At 41.9% G+C, this 19712-nt stretch overlaps 1 protein-coding gene across 3 annotated transcripts in view; it reads right to left on the bottom strand.

Moving 5' to 3' along the window:
• The window catches only part of CACNB2 (calcium voltage-gated channel auxiliary subunit beta 2), a 428234-nt gene that overhangs the window by 301484 nt on the left and 107038 nt on the right, over positions 1-19712 (bottom strand). The gene's annotated exons all lie outside the window — the stretch shown is intronic.

Genomic DNA, 19712 nt, shown 5'->3' with positions numbered 1-19712 from the left:
CAAAATAACTGAACTATGAAGTTTCCTTTTTTGAAAGAACCAACTCATTATGTTTGACATAAACATTTTTCCTCCTTCGTTTGGGTCCTAACATCAACTTAATTGGCTCTGGAGAAGTAAGGCTTTCTACTGACTTTCTTTTTAAATTTTTTATTTTATATTGGGGCACAGCTGTATAACAATTGTTATGTTAGGTTCAGGTGTACAGCAAAGTGATTCCGTATCTATTCTTTCTCAAAATCTTTTCCCATTTAGGTTATTACAGAATACTGAACAGTGTTCCCTGTCTACTGACTTTCTAAGCTTAAGTTTATACATTTGAATTTCATTTTTTCTCATTCAGTAGCTTTATTTTGGAAAGTACCAACAGATACACCTACGATCATAGTGTATGATTTTTTTTTAAATGTGGGACAGAATGAATAGAATCATTTGAGCCATTGGACACTCCTAACAATTGTTCCATATCCAACCCTTCATATCCCAAATGGGGGCAACTCTAAAGCAAGTAAAACATGTGCTTCTCTGCCCATTGGTTCTCGTGGGCTTCTTACAAGAGGCAGAAGCAAAAATACGCTTGAATGTTCTTCAGGAATTGGTGTTAGTGGGAAAAGAGGATGCAGGGAGTCTGAGAGATTTGGGGGCTGATCAAAGGAAAAGATGTGACCCAAGGTCACACAAGCTTTCTTAGGCAACCGACAGATTTGTATCTGGGGGATGTCCCTTCCAGCGGATGTTGGTCCAGAGCCTATGGCACGTAGGGATTGCTACTCAGGAGGGGAGGATGACCAGGGAATTCTCAAAGGAGACGGGGTGGAAGCGGGGCTTACAGTATCTGTGTGATGTCTCCCAGAACGTGGCGAGGAGTCTCTGGGTCAGAGACCTCAAAGAGCTGGAACCTCCTGGAGCCTCGTAACCACAAGGCTCTAACTCATCTATGGCTGGCAGATGTGAGGTGAGATTTCGTGGGTTATGCAAATCAAAGAGGCGCAAAAGGGGTCAACATCTGCTCCTTTGGGCTATGTTTAAAACAACTGGATATATACAAATCTGAATTTGGCACCAGCCTGCTTTTGAGCTAACAGATTTCAGCTCTCAGCGAGGAAATAAACAACATAGGGATCAATACACAGGGGGCACCTTTGGCTTATTTATGTGACAGAGGAAGTAGGGAAAATATGGTAAAAAAATTTTTTTTAAAAATAGAGAACTAGGAGCTTATTGGTTTCCCCTTTTCAAAATTCTGATGTTCTCCAAGGTTGTCAGCATTATAGCAATGGTTTAACATTTACGGAGTGCTTCCTATGTGCGAAGCACTTTTTTTTTCTTGTAACTTTCACACCAATTGTTCAAGCTATATTTTTGTACCTATTTACCACACAGGAGGGCTTCCCAGTTCTCTTGTGGTAAAGAACCTGCTTGCCAATGCAGGAGATGCAAGAGACAGGGGTTCGATCTCTGGGTCGGGAAGATTCCCTGGAGGAGGGCATGGCAACCCACTCCAGTATTCTTGGCCAGAGAATCTCATGGACAGAGGAGCCTGGCAGGCTAGAGTCCATCGGGTCGCACAGAGTCAGACACAACTGAAGCAACATGTATGCATATGCACATACCACATGGGAAGGGCTTCCCAGGTGGCTCAGTGGTAAAGAATCCACCCGCCAATGCAAGAGACGCAGGTTCAATCCCTGGGTTGGGAAGGTCTCCTGGAGAAGGAAATGGCTACCCACTCCAGTACTCTTGCCTAGGAAATCCCATGGACAGAGGAGCCTGGCCAGCTACAGTCCATGGGGTGACACGGAGTTGAGCACTTGGTGACTAAACAACTGTCACCACCATCCAGAAAAACTGAGCACAGAGTGGTTACCTAACTGGCTTAAGCTCACACAGCAAGGGGAAGTGGAGTGGGGCTTCAATGCTCAGAAGTCTGAATGGAGAGCTAATGTTTAACCAATAATGACCCAGCCAATCATTGAAGGCTTTTTCCCTTGGGGAGCCAGGGGGCACTGGAATTTTCCACTTAGAACCATTCTCTGGATTCCTGGAGTGGAACAGCCAGTGAAGCATCCTTTCTGAACATTTCCTCCTCAGGTCACAGTGAATGCTCACTCTTCACATCTTTTCCAACCAGCACCACCCCAACACACACACCAGGGATCCCTCAGATTGCTTCCCAACTCCTGATTAATATAAGAACAATGCATATTTGAAAGCACAGCCAAAATAAAAATAAATGCAAATTCTTGAAGTAGGAACACTTCTAACCCTATGCCTTGACCTCCCCAGGATTTTAAATTTATTTTTATTTGTTTACTTTTTGGCTGTCCTGTGTGGCACAAGAGATATTAGTTCCCTCACCAGGGATTGAGCCCGTGCCCCCTGCAATGGAAGCACAGAGTCTTAACCACTGGGCTGCCAGGATTCTGAACCTCTCTTACATTAAAACTCTATGCTCTGCCCTAGAATATACCTTGCAGGAGTGGATAATGCCTAGTTGGAGCCGACTTTCTTGATTCTTGGTGGAAGAGAGGTAACCACATGGCTAACTTCAAAGACTAAACACATTCTGTACTCGTTTGGCCAAAAAAAAAAAAAAAAAAGAACACTGGCAACAACACTGAAGGTTTACTTCTGGCAGTTTCAGCCTGGTTCACCTAGAAACATACAACAGACACACGGTGGGTAGTTTTACATACTGTGTGCCTACACTGGTTTCCCACTGACAAAGGTCCATACCGTCAAAGCTATGGTTTTTCCAGTAGTCATATACAGATGTGAGAGCTGGTCCATAAAGAAGGCTGAGCGCCAAAGAATTGATTCTTTCGAACTATGGTGTTAGAGAAGACTGCTGAGAGTCCCTTGGACAACAAGATCAAAGCAGTCAATCCTAAATGAAATCAACTCTGAATATTCATTGGAAGGGCTGATGCTGAAGCTGAAGCTCCAGTTCTCTGACCACTTGATGTGAAGAGCCGACTCATTGGAAAAGACCCTGATGCTGGGAAAGACTGAAGGCAAAAGGAACAGGGGTGACAGAGGATGAGATGGTGAGACAGCATCACTGACTCAATGGACATGAATGTGAGAAAGCTCCAGGAGATAGAAGGCAGAGGAGGCTGGCATGTTATAGTCCATGGGGTCCTAAAGAGACGGACACGACTTAGCGACTGAACAGCAACAAGCTGCTGTAACAAATGATCACAAATGCGTTGGCTCAAAGCTACACAGATTTATTACCTAACAGTTCTGGAGATCAGGAGTCTAAAATGAGTCTCACTGGGAAAAAAAATCCAAGTGTCAGCGGGGCTGTGCTCCTTCTGGAGTCTTGAGGGGAAACTTGTTTCCTTGCCTTTCCCAGCTTTGAGAGGCGGCTGGGTTCTTGTTCTTTGGCTCCTGGTCCCTTTCCAACTCAAAGCAAGTGATTGCATCCCTCTGACCTCTGCTTCTATTGTCACCATCTCTTCTCTGATTCTGTGTCTCCTGTCATCCTTGTGATTACATTAGACCTGCTGGGATAACCCGGGATAATCTTCCCAGCTCGAGATCCTTAACAAGATCTGCCAAGTCCCTTTGGCCACATCAGGTAACATCCTCACAGGTTTGAGGGCTTCAGATGTGGACTTCATTAAGGGGACATTTGTCAGCCACTGGGCTTGTGTGTGCTGGGCAGCAAGTCCTCCTTCTTCCAAGGATGCTTCTCTAACAAACCCTAAGGACACTCAAGTCCTCCTAAATAAGGTTGACAAAAGGATCAGGGAGGCTGTGCAGAAATGTGACCTTTGCTAATGAAATCAAAACCCCCAGATAAAACTGCTGAGGTGTTAATGGAGGTCTTAATGTAGGTCTCTGCTCTGAGCATGAATTGGTATCACGTTTCACCCGCAGACGCCTGGTGATTTTCTGAAAAAGACAGATTACTTTGCACATTAGGAAACCTCACATTCTTCAGGGTCCCCCAATGCCACTGACAATGGAAGTTGAGAAATGGTCTCACCATTTGAATGTGAGTTTTTAAATGATTTTGGTTCAAAAGTAAAATTCCAATATTTGAAATTCATTGCTGAATTCCATGATCTTATTCTATATGGATCTCAGCAAAGAAATCAGATATCTGTGGTTATAAAGGAACTCCATTTTTTTTTCTTTAAAAAAATTTTTTTTTTATGTGAACCATTTTAAAGTCCTTATTGAATTTGCTACAATATTGCTTCTGTTTTATGTCTTGGTTTTTTGGCCATGAGGCATGAGGTGTCTCAGCTCCCTGGCCAGAGATGGAACCCACCTTCCCTACACTGGAAGGTGAACTCTGGCTAGAGGGCCTCCAGGGAAGTCCCTAAAGGAACTTTTTTGGAATGGGTTTTTTTTTTTAATTCTTAAAATCCCTTTTGATTTTGTAATAGGCTTGCAGCCAAGGTCATTGCAGCAGACAGCAAGGACACTGTAGGATGGAGAAGCCAGGTGGCTCTTCCTAATTAGCACATTAAAACAGTCAATGACAAAAGCCAGCATCTTCCACCTTGCATCCTCTCTCCCCACAACACAGCTCTGCTGGTAGTACTAACTAGTTTCATAGTGGAGGACACAGGATTCCCAGGCAAAGTGACAGATCCAAGGACACCCTGATGGGGAGGGCCAGAGCTATGATTCCAGCTCAAAGCCCCTGGACATCAAAACCCTTGCTCTTTAAACTCTACCAGGCTGTCTTGGGGGTGTGGGTGCTTTCCTCTTTCTTCCCGTTTTCCCATTCTCCAGTGTGGTCCCAGTAAGGAGGAAGGCTGGCCTTCTTGTTTCTTAGGCTTTCTTTTTTATTATAATTAAGGAATGCATTTTAAAATTTCATTTATCTACTTTTGGCTGTGGGGGGTCTTGGTTGCTGCACTCAGGCTTTCTCTAGTCGCGGCAGGTGGCGGCTACTCTCTGGCTGTGGGGCCTGGGATTCTCGCTGCGGCGGCTCCTCTTGTTGTGGAGCACGGGCTCTAGGGCACCGTGGCTCATGGGCTTAGCTGCCCCGATGCCCGCGGCATCTTCCCAGATCAGGGATCAAACTCGTTCGTAACCTCTGGACCACCAAGGAAGTCCCTGGTCTTACTGTTAAACACAAAATTTCCTACCTCACTGCTATCTAGGGGTCTAATGAATCACCATTTTCTAAAACTTAAATAAGTGTCTTACCAGGAACTTTGTGTTTATTTTTTGTCATTTTTAATACGAGAGCCAGTCTAGATTGCTTATGAAATTGAGGGAATTTATTAGCATTCTTGCCAAGTCCTATAACAAATTCTTCTCATATCTAGCAGAATGTTTGGTAAACCTGTTTCAGTTTTATTAAAAATGTTAAAATGATAGTTTATAAACTAAAAAATATTAGTATGTATATCAATATATAAAGTCTGATATTTTTTCCATATTTCAAAAAATTTAGCTATTTTTACTTAATTGCATTTATAACACTTCAATTTATCCAAGTCTCCAATGCAATCTACTCATTTGGAAGCCACCTATGACAGTTGATCCTTCACTGTCCAATGAGGTCCATTTAGCCAAATCTATCCATTTGGCCAATGTCCCATCCCCCTCCAAGTCTTATATTCATATTTACCCTAGAGAGGGGGCCTCAATGAAGATGCTTATCTTGTAGCATAATTACATCATACATACGTCTACGTTTATCCTTGGAAATCCAAATACACCTTAGTTTTTACATTTATTTTCCCTTGCCTCACTTTAATGCCTGTTATTAATTAACTTTTAATTTCTGTTTTCCAAATACCTTTATAGGTCACCTGTATATTTAATGGAACATAGCACAGCACACAGAAGCAAAATTTTCTGGTTACAGCCTCTTCAAGGAATTTTAAAAACTCTTGTAGTAGTGTCTCATGTATTTTTTTTTTTTGTATCTACCTCTGTTGAAACATTTTTATTCTAAAATGCCTTTCACTTGATAGATTTTATGAATTTTTAAATGGGATCATCCATATTTTTCCAATATTCATTTTTATTTGTAATTCATGTCCTGTTGCATTGTCTGAAATTTCAATATCAGTATTAAACATAATGATGATTTTGAGCTTTAAGTTTTTCCTAGATTTAAAGACAGTTTCCTAGATTTAAAGAGAGTGTGAGAGTACAGATTCCAAATCCCAGCGACTGGGTTCACATCCTCAGCCTACCACTTACAAGCTCTATGACGTTGGACAAGTCTCTTCACCACTTTGTTCCTTAGCAGTCTCATCCACAAAACTGCGGCTAAAATAACACCTCCCTTACATGCTTGTTAAGACAGCTTGGCTCTGGTTTTTTTGTTTGTTTTTTTCTGCTTTTTGATAATAAACGCATAAATGCTTTCAAGAGAAATCAAGGTTATGACTCTTGCATTCCTGATGTGTGTAACTGTGTAACAGGTTAGTGAGAAGTGTCATTTTCTAAGGGAGAAAAGATCGGAAATAAGCCAGATCTAGAGGAAGTTCAAGGCGGGAGGAGAAGGGGACGACAGAGAATGAGATGGCTGGATGGCATCACTGACTCAATGGACATAAGTTTGAGTAAACTCTCAGAGTTGGCGATGGACAGCGAGGCCTGGCGTGCTGCAGTCCATGGGGTCGCATAGAGTTGGACGTGACTGAGAGACTGAATTGAACTGAAATGAGAGGAAGGTCAGTTTTGGACATCATTGAGTCTGAAGCATCTCTGAGAAAAATCAAGAGGAGGTGTTCAGAAAGCAGTTGGAATTATTCCCTGGGGCAGGGGCGGGGGGTGGGAAAGATGAATAATGAATTACCTGCTTATGCCCTGCACTTTCTCATCATGTCACTGCAGGCAAATTACCAAAATGCAGAGGAGGGCAATGATCCTTTCGAGTAGGAAACAATTTTCTTCAGACTTTAATCATCTTTTGGGTTGTTTTATAACTGCAAGAAAAGATGCTTAGCTATTTGAGTCACTGCAAATCTTTTGCAACATGTTTTTTTGGACTGCCAACTAATATTGTCCAAGAGAGGGTCCAAGTGGAACCCAGCAAAATGTCAAATAGGATATGGTTTTCGGCATCTCTCTAATGTCAATAGAATACTCATACTTTCTGGGATGAGTATTCAGAGCGTGACCTATTCTTATGATTCCAGTCATTCAATATTTTTATGAAGATAATACTCGTGCTTAAGATTTTTAAATACTTTTTAGAATGAGGCTACTCAAGGGTCATGTAAGGTTGCCGCACAGAAGAGGTAGCTGTCTATGGCAGATTCTAAAGGGATACACAGAATGAATATAAGGCACACACGCCCTGACGGTGTGGACTCGGGGCCTAAAACCCGCAAGTCCTTCTATGAGACAAAAGCATTTAGTGCTTTGTAAGATTGGGAAGTTGCGGGGAGGTGGCATGGTGGGTGGAAAGGGGGTTGTCTAGAAACTAAAAATAGGATCTGAAAAAAATAAGGATCCATATTCATTTATAACAACTTCCTACTTTTAAATAGACTCAAGGTTTTAAAAGTGAGTACAATAATTGTATTCAATGGTCAACTTGGGTTAACTGTATAAAGACTGTTTCCACCTTTGCCACCACTAGGTGGCAGACTTTGCCAAAAAATATGGCCATCCCTGAAAAGACTTTTTTTTTCCCCCCCACCAGGTTCAGAACTTACTAAGAAAAGCATTTGGGTTATAGCTGCCATCAAATGGTAAAGTATTTCCTCAGAGTATACACTGCTTCTGTAATTTAAAAAGAAACTCGGGATTGCACAACTGTAGACTTTGGAAATAATCTAATCAGACCCTCCTTCATTTTCTGGAAAACTGAGGCCAAAAATAGTTGAATGGTTTGCTGTTAGCTTAGCTGATGAGGCGCAGACTTCAGGCCTCTGCCATCTTCCTTTCGTACTTTTTTCCACACTGTTTTAAAAATAATAGCACTGTAACAGTTACTATTATCTGAATGAAGCTATTCTAGGCAAATGTGACGTCATTCTTCAAGGAGATCATGAAGGAATTTCGAATTACTCCCCAGCCACACCCCTTGGCAGTCGACTCATTCAGGCTACACTATTTAAAACCACTTAGAAATGGTCCTTTCAGAAATTTTAGCAAATAGTTCCTTAGATTACCCTTAGATTTTTTTTTTCCAGGCTCACGTTAGGTGGAAAACATATTAGTCAGAAAAGATTTGGAAATATCCTTAATCAAATAATGAGAAACACAAAAAGACTAAAGTGGGTTTGTGATAAGAAAATAAGAATTGAAAAACTGAACCAGTCCTCAAAACCCTGGCTTTCCACGGTGCAGAATAAATGCACCGTGGAAAGCCAGTCTTGGAAGACTAGCTATCAAATGTTTTGGTTTTGTTAAGTGAGGACTGGATTGGAATTGGAAGCAGAAACGGTGCCAAGAATTTGAGAAACAAAACAGATTTTAATCACGGTTTGGATCTGAGCATACCCTATGCCAATCAGAAGGTTGCGTCTGGGGCAGATGGGAGTTGCTATAGAAAACCAGATGCCAAATGCAAGGAGCAGAGATGTTTCAGAAAATAGTCTCCATATTTCCAGTCTGAGAGTCAGCCTGCATCTGGCCAAGCCTTCCGTCTGGAAGAACTCCAGGGGACAAGGCAACATCAGGTCCAAACTAGGATATGCTCTAAGTTACGGCACGAGCAGCACCCGGAGCGTGAGAGGCTGCGAATGCCTTTTCACCATCATTCAGCCATGAAATGCTCAGTGAATCAAGACTCCAGACGTCTTAGCATGGCACACACTCCCTGTCTGGGCAGATTCCTGCCTGTCCCTCCACCACCTCTCCCACTTACAGCTGCACTCTGCCCTGGAATCCGGGGGCACACCAGTGGGTCCCAGTACCTGGTCAGGCACCCCTCTGTGAGCAGTTCATTTTGTCCTCTGCCTCCACTTTCTGTGTTTGCTTATCTGTCTGCAGAACCATTTTCTCTCCAAAGGTTCTTAGCTTCTGGAGTGGCCCGTGGTCCTTGACTTGCCTCAGCTTGTACATTTCTGCCTCTGTCTCCACAAGGCCATCTCCTGTGGATGCATCTGCATCTCAGTTTTCTCTTCCTGTAAGGATGTCGATCATGCAGGATGAGGCCCCCTCAACCCCAACAAACGGAGTATGACCTCATCTTAATTTAATTACAGCTGCGGAGACTCTTTCCAAATAAGGTCACGTTCCCAGGTCCTGGGGATTGGGACTTCGACACATCTTTTTGGGGCAACACAATTCACAGTCTTTCCCCATCTCTCTCCTCAATAGTGAGTTGCTACTTTTTTTTGCTCTTGATCGTTCTTCCTGTATCTATAGCATATGTAACCATATTGGAGGTGTCCGTATCCCTTATTAGCCTGTGACATCCCCAGGTCAGCAGGGCCTCTCCCTCTTTCCCATTTTCCATTTTTGTGTCTGCCTTGCTTGGCACTGTGGCTGATGCACAGTATCCTGGGCCTATGAAAGAGCATAATTCTCTGTGGCTGGGCTCTGGAGTATATCCAGTTCCGTGGCACATTCCCTATTTGATCGGCTACCATGTCAGAATGAAACACTCTCCAAAAGGTGATCTTAGCTGAAGGATGGGCTCGGGCTGCGAAGTTCTGGGTGAGAAAGGGAAGGGGTGGGGAGATGGGTGTCTGGATCACTGAAGACCACATCTCCAAGGATGCTGACAGCCTCAGGGAACAGCGAGGATGCTGGACGGTGAGTAGGTTAGGAGGTGCTCAATGTGTCTACTCTTTTGGGGGGTGTAGGCTTTTTCTAAATTTTATCTTATACTGGAGTATAGTTGATTTGGTACTACTGGCTTTTTTGGTGACACAAATACATGTCTTCTAGGAGAATGTGTCTTTTCTGCAACAGCTTCATGTTAAACCAGTAGATTTCATTCCCTTTATCCACGTTAACTAATACCAACACTTGACCTTCTGCAGAAGGTGACCCTGTGCTCTTACTTGGATGGCTCTGGACCGAAGGATAAGATGAATGATTGTCGGGGGGCAGGGAGAGTGAGAGGCTCTACAGCAGAGCCCTCTTCTCTTCTCTCTACTTCCTCTGCTCCTCATGGCTTTGCAATGTCCGATGGCTCAGTGGTAAAGAACTTGTCTGACAGTACACCAGGCTTGGATTTGATCCCGGAGTTTGGGAGGTCCTCTGGAGAAGGACATGGCAATCAGCTCCAGTACTCTTGCCTGGGAAATCCCAAGGACAGAGGAGCCTGGCAGGCTACAGTCCATGAGATCACAAGAGTTGGACATGATTTAGCAACTAAACCACCCACCAGCCATACAAAAACGTTTACACCTATGCTCACAGTCATCCCCCCTCATTCTAGGGATCTAGAGTCTAATCAACCTAGGTTCAATCTAAATCAGTCTAGATCTAGCAACCAGGCTTGTATTAGACTGAATGATGTGATGGTATAGATCAGGATTACAACCCAGATCAGGATGCAATCCAACTGGAGCCAGAGGCTCAGAAGCCCTGACCAGGGCACTGCTAACCAGCCAGCATGCCATTCTCCTCTTGCTGACTAAGTCAATCACAACAAGACAGCCTGACATCTGGGGCTGGGCCAGTGGGGACCAGCTGCCTTGCCTTCAGCTGTTGACAGGTACAGAGCAGCAACATCCCCCAGCCTGAACCAACCTCCAATCTCACCCATGTTGTATTAAATCTTCACAGTTTAACCAAACAGACCCCTCCTTTCTCCTGGAAAAGGAAGTTGCTTTCTTTCTTGACATCGACCATTCTGTTTCCTTTCTTTGTGAATCTTGGTGCTGTAGGTACCTCACATGAAGAGAGTCACAGAGAATTTATCCTTTTGTAACTGGTTTATTGCACTGAGCCTAATGTCTTCAAGACTCATCTGTGCTGTAGCCTGTGTCAGCGTTTCCTTCTTTTTTCAAGGCTGAATAATATTCCATTGTATGGACAGACCACATTTGGTTTATCTACTCATCCACTGATTGACACTTGGGATGTTCAGGTTTCGGCTATTGAGAATCATGCTGCCCTGAACCTGGGTGTTCAGAGATCTCTCTGAGTTCCCCATCATTCTTTTGAATGTACACCCAGAGTGAAATTGTTGAATTATAAGGTAATTCTATGTTTAATTTTCTGAGGAACCACCATACTGTTTTCCATAGTGGCTGCACCATTTATATTGCCACCAAGGCTGCATTCTTTATTCTCATTTGAGATACACTGAAGATAAAAAAGTGATCCATACACCCTCACTGGGGACAAAGCCCATCAGAAAACAAGACCCCAATTACATCACCTGACAACCTCAGGTCAAGGAAAAAGAACATATGTCTCTCCCAGATAACTAGGGTAAGATATAGATATTAGACAAGATAACCTCTACATCTACAGGCTAATGTCACAGCCTGAGCGTCCTAACTAAAGCCCCACCTGTCTCAGGCCTTTGATGCGTCTCAGTGCCAGCAAACAGGAATGTCTATTCTTGCCCTTTGGTCTGCAGTCCTGTGCTTACAGTAGCCCAGGACTCCAAAGCTCTGAGTAGGAACACACTGGAGGTTTGGGGGATTTTGGTTGGTTTGAAGGGTACCTATTGGCAGCAGCCCTCTTGGCCCAAGACATGGACACTGACCAATTCTCCTAAGCTTATTGCTGGTCCTGTTTATTACAGGTGAGGAGACAGAAGAGACATGGAGAAAAATCTTAACTCCAAGTTACTACTGAAATGAATTTTCAAAGAAGATTTGTTGTAACATAGGTAGCCCATGTTTTGATGGATAAACTCTGGGAAAAGGCACCTTCTTTAATGTTCTTTCAAGCTCCCACAGAACCTGGGAGAGTACATCTTATGAAAAAACTCAAATGAATGTTTTGGCCAATCCAATACTTCTTTCATGTGTAGCTCGAGCTCAAAGAAGCCTGATGATAAAAGGCAATAAGCTTTTAAGGAATCTCCACACTGTTCTCTATAGCAGCGGTACCAATTTACATTCTCACCAACACAGAAAGACAAGTATGATATTGCTTATATGTGGAACCTAAAAAAAGGGTACAAATGAATCCACTTTAAAAACAAGTAGAGTCACAGATGCAGAAAACAAACTTGTGGTTACCGGGGGAAAAGTGAGGGTGGGGGATGCATATACTGGGAGACTGGGACTGACATACACATACTACTATATACAAAACAGAGAACTAACAAGGATCTACGTGTACACCACAGGGAATTCTACTCAATATCCTGTAATGACTTATATAGGAATAGAATCTAGAAAAGAGTGGGGGAACTTCCTTTGTGTCCCAGTGGTTAAGACTCCACACTCCCAACGCAGGGGGGCCCCAGGTTCGATCCCTGGTCAGGGAACTAGATCCCACAAGTCGTGACTAAGAGTTTGCATGCTACAACTAAGACCCAATGCAGCCAAATTTAAAAAAAAATTTTTTTTTAATAAAAAAAAAGTAGGAAAAAAAGTCAATAAGCAAGAACATGGCACACCTCACAGTTAACGCTTAGTAATGGCCTGGCTCTTTCAGCAGGGACCTTCAAAGAGCTGACCCTTCTTCCTCAGGGCACCAGTTTTGGCAGAGGCTGGGATCAAGCCCCAGTCCTCAACTCCCAGTGCAGTGCCCCTCCCCCACCCATTTTCCTTATTTCAGGACACGATCCCTTTTTTAAACCTAACACAAAGAAACCTAGCTAGACACAGTCATAGAAATAAACAGATGTTTCCACTAGAGACTAGCTCCCGAGTCTCAAGTACTTACAAAAGTTTTTAAAACAGCACACAAAAATTACAAGTGAAGGTCACTAAACACATCAACGAGGCAGCATCGCTAATAAACTGAGAGACCTACTCGAGGGCTCCATCCTTCAGTGTAAACTGCAGTGCGGGAAGCCGCCTGGGACTTCAGTGCCTTCCTGGAGTCACTCGACAACGATGCGGGGGCATGTCCGATTGGTGGGCGCGCCTGCTGTGCGGGACTCTGGCCAATGTCATGTCAAAAACACGTGTGGGTAATGGATCTTTGTGTTTTCCCAAGCTCTACAAACTATTTAAAAGATACTGGGAAACTCGGCCTTAGATTATTAATGAATACACGAAAGGATTATTTATTTATTTAACTTTCCCAAAATTCCGATAGGAAAAGAAGATGACTTCAGAGAATTCAGCTAAACCACCGGGTTGACACGAACTCACTCTGAGGTCAAAGTTCAAGTGTAATTCTGATACTCCCCCACCCCATACAAACACACAAAAAACTTAAAAAAAAAAGATTCACAGATAACTCAATACACTTTTTATCTTCCCTAAAGTAAACACTGCAAGCCATGACTTTGAGATTGAAATGACCCTTTTCCTATACTTTCTGTACATTCAAGGACTGTAAGTACGCTGACAAAGCACAAAGCTCTGGAGCCAGGGCTGGAATCCAGTTCTTGGCTGAGTAACTGTGGACAAGTTACTTAACTCTTGCTGTTTCTAAATTCCCTCTTCTGTAAAACCAGAACCATCATAACACCTTCTGGGTAGGGAGGTCATGAGAATTAGGTACGTGATTACATATAAAGTGCCATGGTCAGTAATATTGACATTGCTCTCTCCTCTTCCCTCCAGGTTAATTCTTCTTACTATGCTTTAAAAAATTTCCTTCAATGATTGACTGCCAGAAAGGAAAAAAAAAAATCTATAAAACATTATGTTATCTTCAAAAGAGAGCATGAAATATTTTGCAGAAATACCTCTGTGGTCGTTTTTATGTACTTGGGGAAGAAAAGTAAAATAAAACCAGTAGAGGAAAATTTCTAAACTAAGGCATTAGTATATTTTACATAGGGGTTTGCAATATTCCAAATATGTATTTTTGCAGATAGTATCACTATTATGGCTAAGACTTTCACAAAGGAAATGTTTTTGCTGCTTACAAAGAGCTTTAGGCTAGTGGAGTACTGAGGGCTGTCACTCCTAGTATAAGTCTTGAACAAAGGGCAGAGAAAGGAATCAGAACTCCCGGGGAGAGAGAGTCAGAGAGAGAATCTGACTTGGAAAGGTACGTCTTCATCACTCTTTACCTGTGAATCACATAGCTAAGGAACATAAAGTGCAGTTATTAATCAACAGTTAATAGATAATCCAGTTTTTAAGAAGTCATACTATATATATATGTATATACATATATATATATAATAGATAACCAACAAGGACCTACTGTAAAGCATAGGGAAGTCTGCTCAGTAGTCCATAATAACCTAAATGGGGAAGGAATTTGAAAAGGAGTAGATACCTCTGTATGTATAATGGAATCACTTTGCTGTACACCTGAAACAACATTGTTAATCAATTATGCTTCAATTTATATAAAAGTTAAAAAATAAAGAAGTGCCACTTAAGGTGCCAGGTAAGATGTGGTGGGCAGGAAACAGACTGTCATCTACAGCATAGATCCTGAATGAGTCTAGTTGAGGAGAGAGATCAAACACATACAAGATAAAACAGCTGACTGCAACATCATGAATCATGCATCACCAAATACCTAGGATCTGGGCCAGTATTTTCCAGTTTGCATTTATACTCTTGCCAGCCAGGGCTATTTCTATACCTGCTGTTAGAGTATTAAAAAAACAAAGCAAAACCAAAATCTCTTTGGCTCTTTCACTCCAGCCAACTAACCTTTCCTGTTAATTCCCTCACTGACCTAGGCTGCATATGATGCATATTGGACAATTTCCTTCTTTTATATTTTCTCCCTTGAGGAACTTCCAGCTTATTTTAAACCCCTCATGTGCAGAACTGTTGACTACAAGTTTTAAAAACAATGCAACTTGCCCCAACACTGGATCTCCTTCTCTTGGTTGAGTTCCAATTTTCATGGGGCTTTATAAATGATAATTTACAATTTTAAAGGAAATAAAGGCTATCATCCCATCTAGTCAGATGAGGAGATTTGACTAAAATGATGTCCAATATTCTTTCTATTGGGCTTCCCTGGTGGCTCAGTTGGTAAAGAATCCACCTGCAATGTGGGAGACCTGGGTTCGATCTCTGAGTTGGGAAGATCCCCTGGAGAAGGGAAAGGCTACCCACTCCAGTATTCTGGCCTGGAGAATTCCATGGACTGTAGTAAATATAGTCCATGGGGTTGCACATAACTGAGTGACTTTCACTTTCATTCCTTCTATTATAGATCTAAATGTCTATGATTCTTTAAGAGTCTTTCCTTTTTTTCCCAAGAACAAACTAGCTTTTTCTCATGATTTTTCTCTTATAACTATTTAGTATCATATATCCTGAAAATATTTTTAAATTTCAAGAAGTGAGCACATATACTAATGCTATTGAAAGTCCTTATTTACTGGAAATCGTTCTAATCATACCACAGGTGATAAACTTTTCCTCATATTAGGTCATTTGTTTAAGAGTCACAGGTAACGGATACATGTGATAGAGGATGGTCTTCCCACAAGATGGAGCTCACTTGTTTTGCTTTGCTTTTCTAACTTCAAGGAAGTTGTACATTATTGTAGACACGTATGCTGTTGATTTCAGATGTTTTTGCGAGTTCTGCCATGTTTCTCCCCATGTGTATTCCATTGTGGATGGCACTGCCTGTGCTGGAGAATGAGAGGGTTCAGGATGCTGTGATCTCCTCCCACCTTCCCTCCAGTAATATATAAATTAGCCCTTTGGAACCTTCTATGTAGAATGTGATGCCAGCAATTTTCTCTGTTAGGAATTGGGAGTGGCTAGTCTTAGGACATGACCAATGAACTAAGAATTGGTCCTTGAGTGATTCAGATTAAAAATGACTGCTGTCACCTGAATTCACACACCCTCAGATTTGAGGCTGACTTACAGAGGATTAATTGATTTGAGGCTGACTTACAGATGAAAACTATTCTTTTTCATATTCTTTTCATTATGATTTATCACAGGATATTGACTGTAATTCCCTGTGCTACACAGGAGGCCCTTGTTGTTCATCCATCCTATATATACTAGCTTGCATCTGCTAATCCCGAACTTCCAATCCTTCCTTCCCCTTGGCAACTGCAAGTCTGTTCTCTGTGTGTGAGAGTCTGTTTCTCTTTTGTAGATATAACATCACAATTTTAACACTAGTCATCACCACATATAACTAGCAACTCAAGTCTAAGTGTAGAAATCCATAGCTTAGAATTAGGAACTTTTACCACAAAGGAGTGTTTTCTTTTGATGTAGCCAATATGACATCTACTAAAGAAATTCCTTAAAAGAAAAATCTCTTATTATGTTAATATTTTCATAGTTAACACAATTTTTATGATGCCAAGTATTTTAAGTATCATTATCATAAAAATGTAAATACATTCCTTAAATGATTTTGATACCTTACCAAATAAAACTCCCCCCCCCCCAAAATTTTTAAAAGTGCACTTTCTATTTGCTTTGTACAGTGCTGCCTTAAACTATTTAACTCCATGAACTTTAAAATCCCATATTAAATTTGGCTGGGTACATATCTGTGGTCTTCTAAGACTAATTTTAGATCTCTGCTATTTTCCCAAGCAGAAATACAACTAAAGTTTTGAACTTCTGCCTCAACCCCTGAATATGGGAATAATCATTCTTGTTTTCTAAGAATAAATAAATAAAATCATGTCACTGCAGTTGTGGATTTAGTCTTTGGATTGGCAACATTCTGGTCTTTTTTTCTTTATTAACACACCAATATTACCCATACTAATGAAAAACTAATGTATCCTACTAATTATACCAACATTATTCACACAATTATGTAAGAAACACAACTGGGATATTTTATCTTACACATAGGTATTTTTTTCCCACTGTACGGATGCTTTTTAAAAATACAAAGAAATTAATTAAATGAAGAATGAAAACAAGAAAGGGGTGAAAATTAGGTTTTGCTTAAAGCACAACAGGCATGGGATTGAACCATAAACCATAGAATCATCCTCACTCCCCCACCTCTGCCAGCACATTTCCAAGTGTTGTGACCACACTGTGTTACGTACCCAACGTCACACTGCAAGGACAGAGCAGAGCTGTGATTTCAGTCTAGTAATTTTGTCTCTTGAGGTCCTACCCTTCACTGCTCCTCTATGCTGCCTTGAAGGATAAACAGGATGCTTTCCATCTGAGTCTAAAAGGCATCATCAAATAATCCTACCTTTTAATTTTAAGGTTTGCATTTGTGTACAACACAATAGGGCTTCCCTGGTGGTTCAGTGATAAAGAATCCTCCTGCACTGCAGGAGACAAGCGTTCAATCCCTGGGTTGGGAAGATCCCCTGGAGAAGGGAATGGCAACCCACTCCATTATTCTTGTCTGGGAAACCCCATGGACAGAGGAGCCTTGCAGGCTACAGTCCATGGGGGTGCAAGACAGTGGGACACGACTTAGCAACTAAACAACATCACCAACACAGTAGTCAATGGGAAGGCTGCCTTCTCTTTTGAAAGGATCTAAAGATGTTGATGGCTGACATTTCCCCTTTTTTAGGAGGTACCTTGAAGTAGCAGGTACCTTTGAAAGTGAAAGAAAGTGAAAGTTACTCCATCGTGTCCAACTCTGCAACCCCATGGACTGTACAGGCCAGAATACTGGAGTGGGTAGCCATTCCCTTCTCCAGGGGATCTTCCCAATCCAGGGATCAGACCCAGGTCTCCCGCATTGCTGGCAGATTCTTCACCAGCTGAGCCACCAGAGAAGGCCCTTTATATTAGGTGTAATATAACGCAGGTACCTTTACACTGTGTATAATCAGACAAGATAGTTACTTAAGAAACATGGGAAATGCAGAAATGACTGCAGTGTGGCAGTAATTACGGCACACTTTTTCACTATTTAAGTTGGATATTTCTCTACATTCCTGAAATGATTTTTAGGTATTTTTGTAAAAGAAAAGCAGGCAGTGCTTTCCACAAAAGAACATGTACGTGACTTGAAATACAACAGATGAAGGCGATGCATGGCCTTCCAAGAAATAAAAAATTTTTTTGAAGACCTGAAGCAACTCTGTCTCCTTTTTGATGGAATAAACATCTTAAGTTTGTTATGATAGAATTAAGTATGGAATTGAGGGAATGCTAGCATCCTATTTCTGGGTTTTCTTCCTCTATCAGTCCACCCTCGCATCTGGGTCATGATTCTCATCCATCCTTTGACCAAGCAACCTCTAGCACAGGAGCTTCTAGAAGCTTCAGACACTCCCCCACCTACACCTTTCCTCCTGCCCCACACTCCTCCCCTCTCTAACACCCTCCAAGTGTGTCTCCTATTCCCTACTCAGGAAGGAGAGTCTTGCCACTTATCCCCCTTTTGCTTGGGATAAATCTTGACTCCCTCAGGAAGACCCAGTTCCTCTGTGAAGTGTTACTCATCCCCATATATCATGCAACATAAGACTCTTACTAAAAGTTTGTTATCATCATAGTCTGTTCAAAAGGAAGGTTTCCTTTTCTGCATCTAATGTGGCTATTAATGCCATCCTTGGACCTCTGAGCGAAGTAACAGTGACACTCAAGCGGCCAGTCTTTTGTTTTCAAAATCACAGCTACTAAGTAACCTTCCTTCCCTCTCCCTTTCTGTCCCTTATTTCTAGGCTGGACAGTAGCATCATCTGAAAGAACCCAGGAACCCAGGAAAGAGGAGCTATGTGTTAATAATATCACAATATTTGGAGTCAGAAGACAGGAGTGTCCTGACCCTATAAGAACGTCTGTTCTTCATGTGAAGAAGGGTTGGTTGTGACATCCCTGTGTTTCTGGGTCGGATTTAAATGAGATGACAGCTGTGGAAGCTCTTTGTAAACTGTAAAACAATACGCAGATCCAAGACAGAGCATAGCCACTCAATCAATGTTTAAGGGGTTAATTTACTAGTGATAAGTTGATAGACCACAGGTTCACAAATCTTAAGAAATGCTGGCAGATGAAAGATCATTGTTTTGTATTTGGCCATGCCCTGTGACATGTGGGATCTTAGTACCTTGGCCAGGGATTGAACCCATGCTTTCTGCATCGGAAGGGAGAGTCTTAACCACTGGATCACCAGGGAAGTCTCAGGAAGATCATGTTTTAAACTCTACTTCCGTCACAAACCAGCTAGGAAGGGTCAGAGCAAATCAAGGAGCAGGAAGCAGAGATCTGGTTTACAAGAGGTGTTAAAACAGGGTTAAAATAATTTGGCAAAAGATCTCAGATCTCTGTCACTCTTAGAAAGCTGACAAAATGAGCCCAACTCCTGCTGAAATGGTGAATGGAGACAGAAAAGTGTTCCTCATCAGCCTGCTCCCCACTATGAAAATGTGTGAAATACTTGAGTATTGTTTGGAGGAGGATCATTGTCACAAAACCGGAGTCCATCCTGACTCAGATCATACTTCCAGAAACCCAGCTTCCAGTTCTGCTAAGTGGGGAACAGAATGTTTATTGTGACAGACTGCTGTAGTATGTTGAAATGACATATAGGATATTTGTGCCAGGATTTGATAAAATGGAGGTAGTTTTTAAACCACTTAGCCATATTTCTACTCTCTTCACCCTCATATCATTTGACCACGGGTTGTGTAATATCCAGTATTAAAAAGGTCCCATTGAAATGTAAATCAAAACTGTAGTGAGCTAGCACCTCACACCTGTCAGCATGACCATCATCAAAGTGAACATGAATGACAAATGTTGCTAAGGATGTGGATAAAAGGGAAATGGAACTGTCAGTGGAAATGGAAATGG

The sequence above is a fragment of the Bos indicus genome, chromosome 13 (genome assembly GCF_029378745.1).
Source record: "Bos indicus isolate NIAB-ARS_2022 breed Sahiwal x Tharparkar chromosome 13, NIAB-ARS_B.indTharparkar_mat_pri_1.0, whole genome shotgun sequence".
NCBI lineage: Eukaryota > Metazoa > Chordata > Mammalia > Artiodactyla > Bovidae > Bos > Bos indicus.
The sequence above is the reverse complement of the archived record's forward strand: the minus strand, read 5'-3'. Positions and strand labels throughout refer to the sequence as shown.